General features: G+C 45.1%; 1 pseudogene; it reads right to left on the reverse strand.

Annotated features, from left to right (window-relative positions):
* Nucleotides 1-326: 326 nt before the first annotated feature.
* LOC135881553 (inner centromere protein-like) lies at nucleotides 327-3,883 on the reverse strand (annotated as a pseudogene).
* Between the last annotated feature and the right edge of the window lie 6,255 nt (nucleotides 3,884-10,138).

Here is a 10,138-nt window from a genome sequence, read left to right on the forward strand (position 1 = left end):
AACTGGAGTGCTTATATTGTGTTATTTTGACAAATAAAATATGCAGAATTTTAAAATATTGTGTGCAGAATTTATAATTTTTTTGGCACAGAATTCCCCCAGGAGTATAACAGTATATGGGTACATAGACAAACACATTTAGCATCTATCCTTGATTTCTGTTACTACAAATGAATGGGTTAGGGATTGCCGGTCTAGTACATCTTGAAATTCAAATACAAGTGAATTATCCTGAAACAATTGTAATGCCTCTTGTTAAGTTGTTATGGGCCATACACAAGTTGGCTGGTCTCCCAGTGTCACATGCCCATAGGCCCTCATCAGGATCAGAGCTCTTGTATGCTGGGTGCTGTGTAACCATATCTCTCTCTCTCTCTCTCTCTCTCTCTCTCTCTCTCTCTCTCTCTCTCTCTATATATAGAGAGAGAGAGAGAGAGAGACCATCTCTGCCATGAAAAGCTTACAGTATAACTAGACACGACACAACAAGTGATGCAACAAACAGAGCGAGGGAAATGGGGATAAGAGGATGAGGTTATAATGGAAAGGTCACAGTTACTCAGTTTTCTCATGTGCGTGTCTTATGGTTCAAAAATATAAAAACGAGCTCTAGTATCTATTGATACATTCATGTCTCTAGAACTATTTACAGTTACCATACTATCCTCTTCATTTCCCCCCCAGTAGTTCATTCTAATGGAATTCCTATCCATCCCCATTGCCCATCCATTCACCTGGCTGTCTACCCTATGTTCTACTTCTTTACAGGATTAATTTTCAACTAATTTTTTTCAAGTTTTTTTATTTCTTCCCTCACTTGAAACACTCAGTTTCCCTTTTGTCCTCCCGTCACCATTCAACCAGTTTGCCTTCTCTATCCATATCAACCCCAGCCACCATTCCAGAGTCACTCTGCTCTTCCCTCCCAAAGACCATTCCCAGGTAAAAACTAGCTGTTTGTTGATGTTATAGGGTAGAGTTTTGAGGAGGAGTTAAGCATCTGCTCAGGGGAAATCCTGCTGTTTATTTTAGGAGGACTGGGAATCTCAGCACAGTTCTCTTCCCCCTGCTGCTGCCACTCAGGTAGCAGCCAGTTCTCACCCCTCCAATATCCCCCAAGACTCTGGCTTCATTGCTGGGAGAGGGTGATAATGGTTCTCCTGCATCAAGTGGCTTTAGGTTGTGTGTGTGGATCATCTGGGCGAAGTACCTGTGGGGCACCATACCTCAAAACTTTAATGGCAGTGTCAGATCAGCACATTGAACTAACACAGTCTGTGCATGTGAATAGGTCGTCTGTGTTAATATTACTGAAGTTGTTGCTAACGTTTTGTGTTAAAGTGCGCATTAGAGGATGTTGGGGTACGTAGTGCTTTTCAGTAACTGTTGGAGATGGAGGTGAATGCCTTATGAAGTGTTAATGTGTCATCTGTGCTGTTGTAGGCAATATGAACGTGGCAAGGAATGCAGAAGATTTTTCTCTTCACTTTATTTTGCCATGTTTCCAAGATTTTGGGTTGGTTGAGTGCACCCTGATGTGATCTTAATTGTTGGTAAATGAAGTTTATTTTTGTGTTAATAGAATGTGAAACTTCTAGTAGATCTTGGTCTCTGATGCATGGGAAAAGGAATATGGAGTAAAGATGAACTTGAAAGGCTAAGCTGACATGCAGATGTCTGTGTATCTTTTGCAACAGTTGATAACTTTGCCTGAAAAGTGCAGGGAGTTGCATTACCTGTATGGGAATTAATGTGTGTTGTCCCCAAATTTAGTAAGAGCACTGCAGACCTGTGGTGGACTGGATTTATGTTGTGGCGGTAAAAAGCCTTTCTGTCGTTGGCCATGAGTCCTTGTTTTAAATTCTGAAAGCAGTTTGATCATATAGGGACTAATCATTAAATGTCAGTGTTTGAGTCACATGACCACACAAAAAAGCATTCCAAATTCATAATTTTTTTAAATTAGCATTTATATTATTTTGAGTTGTGACTAAATCCTTTCCTGAGTTGAGACTGTCTGCAGGAAGTTTTAAATGAAAATAGATTTGTTTCTGTTGTCAGTATTTCTGATTTACAATCTTTTAAACTGTAGCTTTTATACATAGACACTTTGCTTTGTAACAAAGGAGATGTTGGTTGTGAAATTCTAATGAGTTAGTATAGGTACCTCCTCCCCCACTTTTTCCTACAAACTTCTGCTTGATGAAATAGATTTATCACTGGATTAAAAACTGTGATAGATACAACTCTGTATATGGTAATGTGAAGTTTGTTTTAAAATCTCCAGTCCCCTGTCAGAAGGCAGCCCTGCCTAGAGTGCCCTCTTGCAGCAGGCCACAGCATGACAGACATGCCTGTCTCAGTTTCCCCCTTCAGATTCCCCCAGTAAATCCACTTCAGGCTCTCTTGCCTAAATAATGCACCTCCTTGGGGCCAGTTAATTACCAAGGCATAGTTCACTGAATACTCAACAAAAGTCCCAAATATAGTCCATTTCCCACCTCTATTGTGTATATAATCCTCAAAACCCTGCTCTTCCGAGCAGGCAACCACACTGGCCCCTCTCATGGGAGTCCTTCTATACCATACTCTGGTGTTGTCCACCATACCCATGCTCCTCATCAGTCCTCTTCGGTAACACTGCCAGGACAGCCCTTCCAGCTAGAGTGCAACCCTGCTCTTCCCACCATGAACCCCATAGCCTCTTTGTTGGGGGAGCATCCCTCATTCCCCTGGCTCTCTCACTGCTCCCTTGGGTCCAACTCTTTGGTGTGGAGATTTCGGTGGGTAAGCCTCTCCGTTGCTCCCAGGCTTTCAGCCCTCTCTGGCCCTTGGCTTCAGCTCTCTGGCTTAGAGCCAGCAATCGCCTCCCACTGCTGCTCCTGTCCCTCCTGCCTTCAGTTATGGTGTTCTCTGTGCACTGTGCGTGCAAAGTCATGCTGACGGGGGCGGTTCAGCGCTCTCTGCAAAATGGCATTTTGTACATGGCATGCTCTGCGTGAGCCCTGGTCCCTCTTTCTTTACAGATTAAGCACAGCATATTGTCATAGGTCAGCTCCCCCAGAGCGGGCTCCTGCAGCCGGCTGTAGCATGACAAGCATGCCTGTCTCAGTTCTGTACTCTTCTTCATTTGCCCTTGCTGCTTCTCCTCTCTCTTTTTCAGCATCAGCCCTTTGTGTCAGCATTCCTCCTCCAGCTGTAGCGCTTTCTGTTTTCGGGCCTCCTCGTCTTGTCTGTGCGGGGCCTCAGCATCTCTCATCTTCTTTACCTTCTCTGCCACCGTCTCCTTCCACCTCTTCCTACTCTTCTCGTCAAACTGAGCAAATTTCTCTTCATCTGCCTTTTTTCTCTTCCATCTGCTTCACCAATTCGTGAGTCTGGAGCATCTTCTATTGACACGTCTCCTATTCAATTTGATCTCCTCCAGTCGCCATCTCTTTTTCCTCCTCCAGCTTCTTTTCTGTGTGTTGATCAGCCTCCTGTTTCTTCTTCAAACTCTTCAGCCACTGCCGCTCCTTTTCAACTAACTCACCCTTGGGATTGGTTTGGAGCAGAGTGTGGCGTTTGATGAAAAGTTTCATTAAATCTACTTCGCCCCACAGCACCTCAGGCCATGGGCAGCTGTTTCTTTAGTACAGTATGTAAAAATGTCTTGAAAGGACAAGCAATCTTGCTGGCTGGGCAGGGAGGTGGGGGGTGGATTCTTTTTTCTGGGAAGGGAGAGCCTACCATCCTTTGCTTGCTGCTTATCATACAGCTCATCTACAGCTTTCTTATAACTTTGGGGCTGTTGCTGAGCCTCATCACTCTTATTAGAATTGCTCTCTGTTGCTTCCCTCCTGCTGCTCTGCTGCAAGGTTGATGATTGGTGTCTTGTTGTCATTTCAAGAGTGAAGGGACACCCTTGAGTTTGGGGAACCTCCTTAGAGGAGGGGGTGCTAAGTCCCAGCTCAGTCCTGACTTTAACTGTTATTTCGTCATCCACAAGCCTCTGTGTGGACAGCTCATGTGGTTGGAGGCTAGAGATGACTTCCGAGCTGCCTTCCTCTTGGATGTAATCTTGCTGACAGACTTCTGGATTGTGCTTTCCGTTTTGCTGGCCAGTGAGTACTTCTCTGATAGCTTGATTTGAGCCTGTGGAGGTCCCTATGCTATCCTTAAAACGGGTGTTTACTGGTCCCGGGCTTCCTTCTGGCCCCTGAGCTGCAGGCTCCCTGTTTACATTGGGTTTATAGTAGCTGTATTTGCTATTTTTCCTTTAGCTGGACTCCAGCTTTCTCTTGTCCCTTTGGCCTCAGGATTTTTGGGGATCACCAGCACAAAGGCTTCCATCCCAGGTTTCTTGGAAGAGACATGTGAGCTAAGGACAGTGACCTGGGGACTTGTGCCCTTTCTCAAGGACACTTCTCTTCACATGTAACTCAGTACTATTTTAATCATTGACAATGATCTCTACTAAGGGGACCCTCCCTTCCACTCGCTGGACAGCTGACTTCTCAGGACGTACCTTGGTGTGTGTATCAGGTGATGTAACTTGGGATCGTGTCACTCGTTGAGACGGGGATGCCTCTTCCCCCACAGCCCTGATTATTTCAGGTCCCCTTTTTTTCTTCAGAGTCTTTTGGAACATTGCTTAGAAGATGCTGTCTTAATACTACTCCTCCTTCTTCTTCTTCTTCTTCTTCTTCTTCTTCTTCTTCTTGATGGGGTCTTTGCGTTTCATCCAGAACAGTAGACAATTGCTTCTTCTGATGATTTCTCTGGGATGGTGTTTTTGTCATTTGCTCTGGTTCATCACTGAAGCTGCTGCTGAATATCTTGGTGGCCTCATTGCAGATCTTGTGCAGCCAGACCAGGTCGGTGGTGTCCACCTGCTGCAGGAATTCAGACTGTTTGCAGTTACAGACTGCCAGCAGATGTATGGGGCCTGTCGCCTCCACCATGGTTGTATCCATCGGTCTACTGCTAGGCTGGTTGCTCTTGCGCTCTCTCAGACCAGGCCGGCTGCATGGTCCCTTCCTGGTCCTTGGCTTTGGCTCTCTAGCTTAGCGCCCACAGGCACCTTCTTCTGCAGCTGCTGCTTCTCCTGGCTTCTGCACTTTCCAGCCGTGGCTTGGGGATGTCATCCAGCAAACCTCACTTGTTGCTCAGCTTGCTTTCAGCCTTCCTCCAGGAAACACTCTTCCCTTCTCTGGGTCTCCTGCTGCCTCTGATGCTCCCTTATCCTTCATAGCTGCTTCTGATTGGCAAAGTGGAGCTGGCACAGGGGAGCTGGACCTATTTAATTTAATTGGGCCAGCCACCTTGTGACACCCTCTTCTATAACTTTTATAAATGACAAACTCAGTGCATTTGATAGCCCTGGAGACTGAAGTCCTCTCTTTACCCACAGAACAAGTATGCCATTGCAGTGGTGATACAAGTTTCGGTACATTGCTCTGACACTGTCTTAGCGCTGGTCTGGAGTTAGCACCAAAGGGATGAGAGGGTAGTTCTTTTTATATACCCGTTAAATCTGCTGAGCTGAAACTGTCAGCAAGGATGCAAATTATGATGATGGTCTGTGTCCTTTAGGAATTGGGCTGAGACTAACTAATCATTTCACATAAATCACAGCTGTCAGATTTTGATAACTTTCCTTTACTACTGACAGAGGCTAGATTTGAACCAGTGATCTAGAGGTGAAAAGCTCTGTATTCCATTACCAATCCCCTGAGCCATCCATATGTTCCTTTATCTAAAATCCATGTAGTCCTCTTAAATAGAGTATGGGGTAAAAATCTGGTGTCACTGGCATTTGAGAATACTCTAACATTGTCCACCCCAATTGTCCACTGTGCGTGTGAGGGCACAGAAGTTAAATATAGCAACAATTTCTTACACACCAGGGCTTTTCGTCATTGAAATCCAACCATATGGCAAAACCCAACTTTATCTTAAAACCATTAACTAAGAACCTATTGCTACCATTAATTGGAAAATGAATCCACAGCTCTTGTAAGTGGCATGCTGAGAGCTATTAACTTCAGGCTCCTGCTAAGAAAACAAATTTCAATAAAATACTGTTAAGAGCAGCAAAATTGTACTAACACATCTGTCCATCATACCAAGACTTTTTTACTTCTCTCTGGAGGCTTTTGAAATTGTGTTGTCATTTTTATTTGTCATCCATTATTAATGTTTACTGAATACGTCGAGATGCTTGGTCCTGTAAAAAGTACAGTAGAAGACAGTTTCTTTTTCATGGAGTTCATAAGCAAGGTTAGACAGAACAGTTTGGACACACAAACTGGGTTCATCTCAAAGCAGAGTAAATAATAGTATTGACCTTGCAATATGCAGACTGTTTCAGCAGCTTGCAAGATTGGGCACAAATTCCATTAAAAAAAAAAAAAAAGTGGGTTAAACACTTTCATGATCATCTAAATTTTCATCCTTTTTGAGATAAAATTTCTCAGCAAATGGCTTAGCAAAATTCAGCGTTCAGAAAAATGTAAATGCTGTACTCTCATATTTATACTGAGTTTGGTAAATTATTAAAAAGTTACCTTTTACATTTACTTTTTTCTTTTTCTTTTTGTTGTTGTTTTTTTGCCTTGTACAAACTCCTGACCAGCACCTTCTTCTTTTCTTGGATTACATTATGCCTGTTTTGACATGACAATATTTTCCTCTTTCCCATAACATTTGTTGCTCTCTTTCTTATGTGTCTGAAGGAGTTTGTCAGTCTTGGTTTTGTCATTTTGCTGCCCATTTTATTTTATACCACTTGTTTCCTAGGGATATTTTTATTAACCTGTATAGGGGTTGAGTCCACATTGATATCCAGAGGTAAAGGAATCCATTTCTCAAAGCTCTTTGGGAGACTAAATATGAACGTTCTTTTCTCTTGCTCTACTCAGTGTTCAAATCTGAAGTTTTAACATTTTATTTTCTTTAGTTGTATATGTGATCTGTATAATTTGTGTGTAATTCTGATCTACAATGCTGCCTCTGTGTTTATTATGACTCAAAACATTTAATTCTAGCTATTATCTATCAAATTGAGCACAAAGAAGTTCCATTAACTCCCTGGATGAAATTGCTGTACTTGTACATCACTTTTAGTGTTTTTAGGCTTAGAATTCACTTCTAGAGAATTGCCAGAAAGTAACTCAAAATGTTTTCAGTGAAAATTAAGAAATAAGGCTACTAAAGATGTCCTGAGTCTTTTGGTCAGTGACGGTGGAAAAGATAGGTAAAAGAAGATATTAGAATGTTGTTACTGATGAGACTTGAGTCTCACTGTTGCTGTCTGTTGGGAGTATGATAAGATTTGAGTAGATAGTATTTTTCTTCACCTGAATTTCAATTCTTTCTGGTGATGTGATGGCAACTATTCTTTCTTATCTATATATTGCTGTGACTCCTGGCAACCTGAGAGGCTGGTTTTCTTTCTGTATTTTTCCATGATAGATGAGATGTGTGGATTTGATCAACTTTGCAGTCTCCATGTTTAAAAGTCTGGTGGATAATAGATGCCTTTGCTGTGGAATTTCTCTTTTTACCATGCCTTTGAGGAATTGTGAGCCGTGTTTATGGGTGTATTATGTTGTTCTTGTGGAGTGGTACTTTCTTTTCTTTTCTTTTTTTAGTTTGGGGAGTTTAGCTTTAAGAAATTGCATGTGTGCTGAAGACCTTAAGGTGCATTTTTATAATCTTATAAAATGAATATGCATGCCACTGCAGAACATGCCAAAGAAATAGCAAACCCTTGGCCCAAAGAGTTAATAATCTAAGGGTATGTCTACACTACGAGGGTAGTTCGATTTCACTTAAATCGAATATGTGGAATCGATATTGCAAAGTCGAACGTGTGTGTCCACACTAAGGACAGTAATTCGACTTTGTGAGTCCACACTAACGGGGAAAGCGTCGACATTGGAAGCGGTGCACTGTGGGCAGCTATCCCACAGTTCCCGCAGTCCCCGCTGCCCATTGGAATTCTGGGTCGAGCCGCCAATGCCTTCTGGGTAAAAAAAATGTGTCGAGGGTGCCTTTGGGTAATTGTCGTCATCCGTCCGTCACTACTGCCCTCCCTCCCTCCCTGAAAGCGCCAGCGGGAAATCAGTTCGCGCACTTTTCTGGTCAGTGACAGCGCGGACGCCACAGCACTGCGAGCATGGATCCCGCTGCGACCATCACTGCAGTTGTGGCCGTTGTCAACGTCTCGCAGCTTATCATCCACCTTTACCAGAGGCAGATGCAGATAAACCAGGCGAGGAGGCCACGGCACCGCGGTGAGGGCCTGAAGTCTGAGAGTAGCACAGGCCTGTCAGAAAGCACGGGACCCAGCACCGAGGACATCACGGTGACAATGGGTCATGTGGATGTTGTGGAACGGCGATTCTGGGCACGGGAAACAAGCACGGACTGGTGGGACCGCATAGTGCTGCAGGTCTGGGATGAATCCCAGTGGCTGCGAAACTTTCGCATGCGGAAGGGGACTTTCCTTGAACTTTGTGAGTTGCTGTCCCCTGCCCTGAAGCGCAATGACACCCGGATGCGAGCAGCCCTGACTGTCCAGAAGCGAGTGGCCATAGCCCTCTGGAAGCTTGCAACGCCAGACAGCTACCGGTCAGTCGCGAACCACTTTGGCGTGGGCAAATCTACCGTGGGGGTTGTTGTGATGCAAGTAGCCAACGCAATCGTTAAGGTACTGCTCTCAAAGGTAGTGACCCTGGGAAACGTGGAGGTCATCATAGATGGCTTCGCTGCGATGGGATTCCCAAATTGCGGTGGGGCTATAGATGGAACTCACATCCCTATCCTGGGACCGGAGCACCAGGCCAGCCAGTACATCAACCGAAAGGGCTACTTTTCAATGGTGCTGCAAGCACTGGTGGACCACAGGGGACGTTTTACCAACATCAATGTCGGATGGCCGGGCAAGGTTCATGACGCTCGCGTCTTCAGGAACTCTGGTCTGTTTAGACGGCTGCAGGAAGGTATTTACTTCCCGGACCACAAAATAACTCTTGGGGATGTGGAGATGCCTACAGTGATCCTCGGGGACCCAGCCTACCCGCTAATGCCCTGGCTCATGAAGCCCTATACTGGCGCCCTGGACACTGAAAAAGAACTGTTCAACTACCGGCTGAGCAAGTGCAGAATGGTGGTGGAGTGTGCTTTTGGCCGTCTCAAGGGGAGATGGAGAAGCTTACTGACTCGCTGTGATCTCAGCGAAACCAATATCCCCATTGTTATAGCAGCTTGCTGTGTGCTCCACAATCTGTGTGAGAGCAAGGGGGAGACCTTTATGGCGGGGTGGGAGGTTGAGGCAAATAGCCTGGCTTCTGATTACGCCCAGCCAGACAGCCGGGCGATTAGAAGAGCCCAGCGGGACGCGCTGTGCATCCGGGAGGCTTTGAAAGCTAGGTTCCAGAGTGAGCACGGTTACCAGTGACTTTTCAGTTTGTGTACAGAGAAGCTGAACCTGCCCCCGTTTCTTTACCCAGTTAATGTTGACTATCCTCTCCAGTTACATACCCCCTTCACCCCCTTCCAAAAAAATAAAATCAGTTTTATTTTGTTAATGAACACGTTGTCTTTATTACTGTTTTCGCGGGAATGTTTTAAACCTGGGACGCAGACTGTGGTGGGGAGCGGGTGTAGTGTACTGATGCAAATGATGCTTCTAAACTCCAGGAATGACAGGATTCGCAGTGGTGGACTGGTTGTTTCAACGGAGCCTGCCAGCCCTCCTGAGCGGGACTGCGTGTATGTGGGGGCTATGTGACTTTATGGCAGGGGGAGGAGGGTTACAGATCCCCTGCTGCGTGGCTCTGTGATCCAGGAAAAGGACCGCTGCATAAGATCTGTAACTGCCCTCCCCCGCCACAAAGTCACAGAGCAACCCCCCCCCCCATAACATGAAAACCACCTCCCAGAATGACCAGGGTAACTAGTCACTGCACTGTGTATGTGCCCTCCTGCTGGACCTGCCCCCGCCTCTGTACCCTGCTAAAGGTGACTGTCCTGTCCAATTACTAAGCCCCTTCCCCCCCTTCAGACAGACTCTCCTCCAAAAGAACATGATGGAAACAGTAATGAACAGAAACGTATTTTTTATTAACAACCACACATGAAACTGGGGGGT

Source organism: Emys orbicularis, chromosome 7 (genome assembly GCF_028017835.1).
Source record: "Emys orbicularis isolate rEmyOrb1 chromosome 7, rEmyOrb1.hap1, whole genome shotgun sequence".
NCBI classification, from domain to species: domain Eukaryota; kingdom Metazoa; phylum Chordata; order Testudines; family Emydidae; genus Emys; species Emys orbicularis.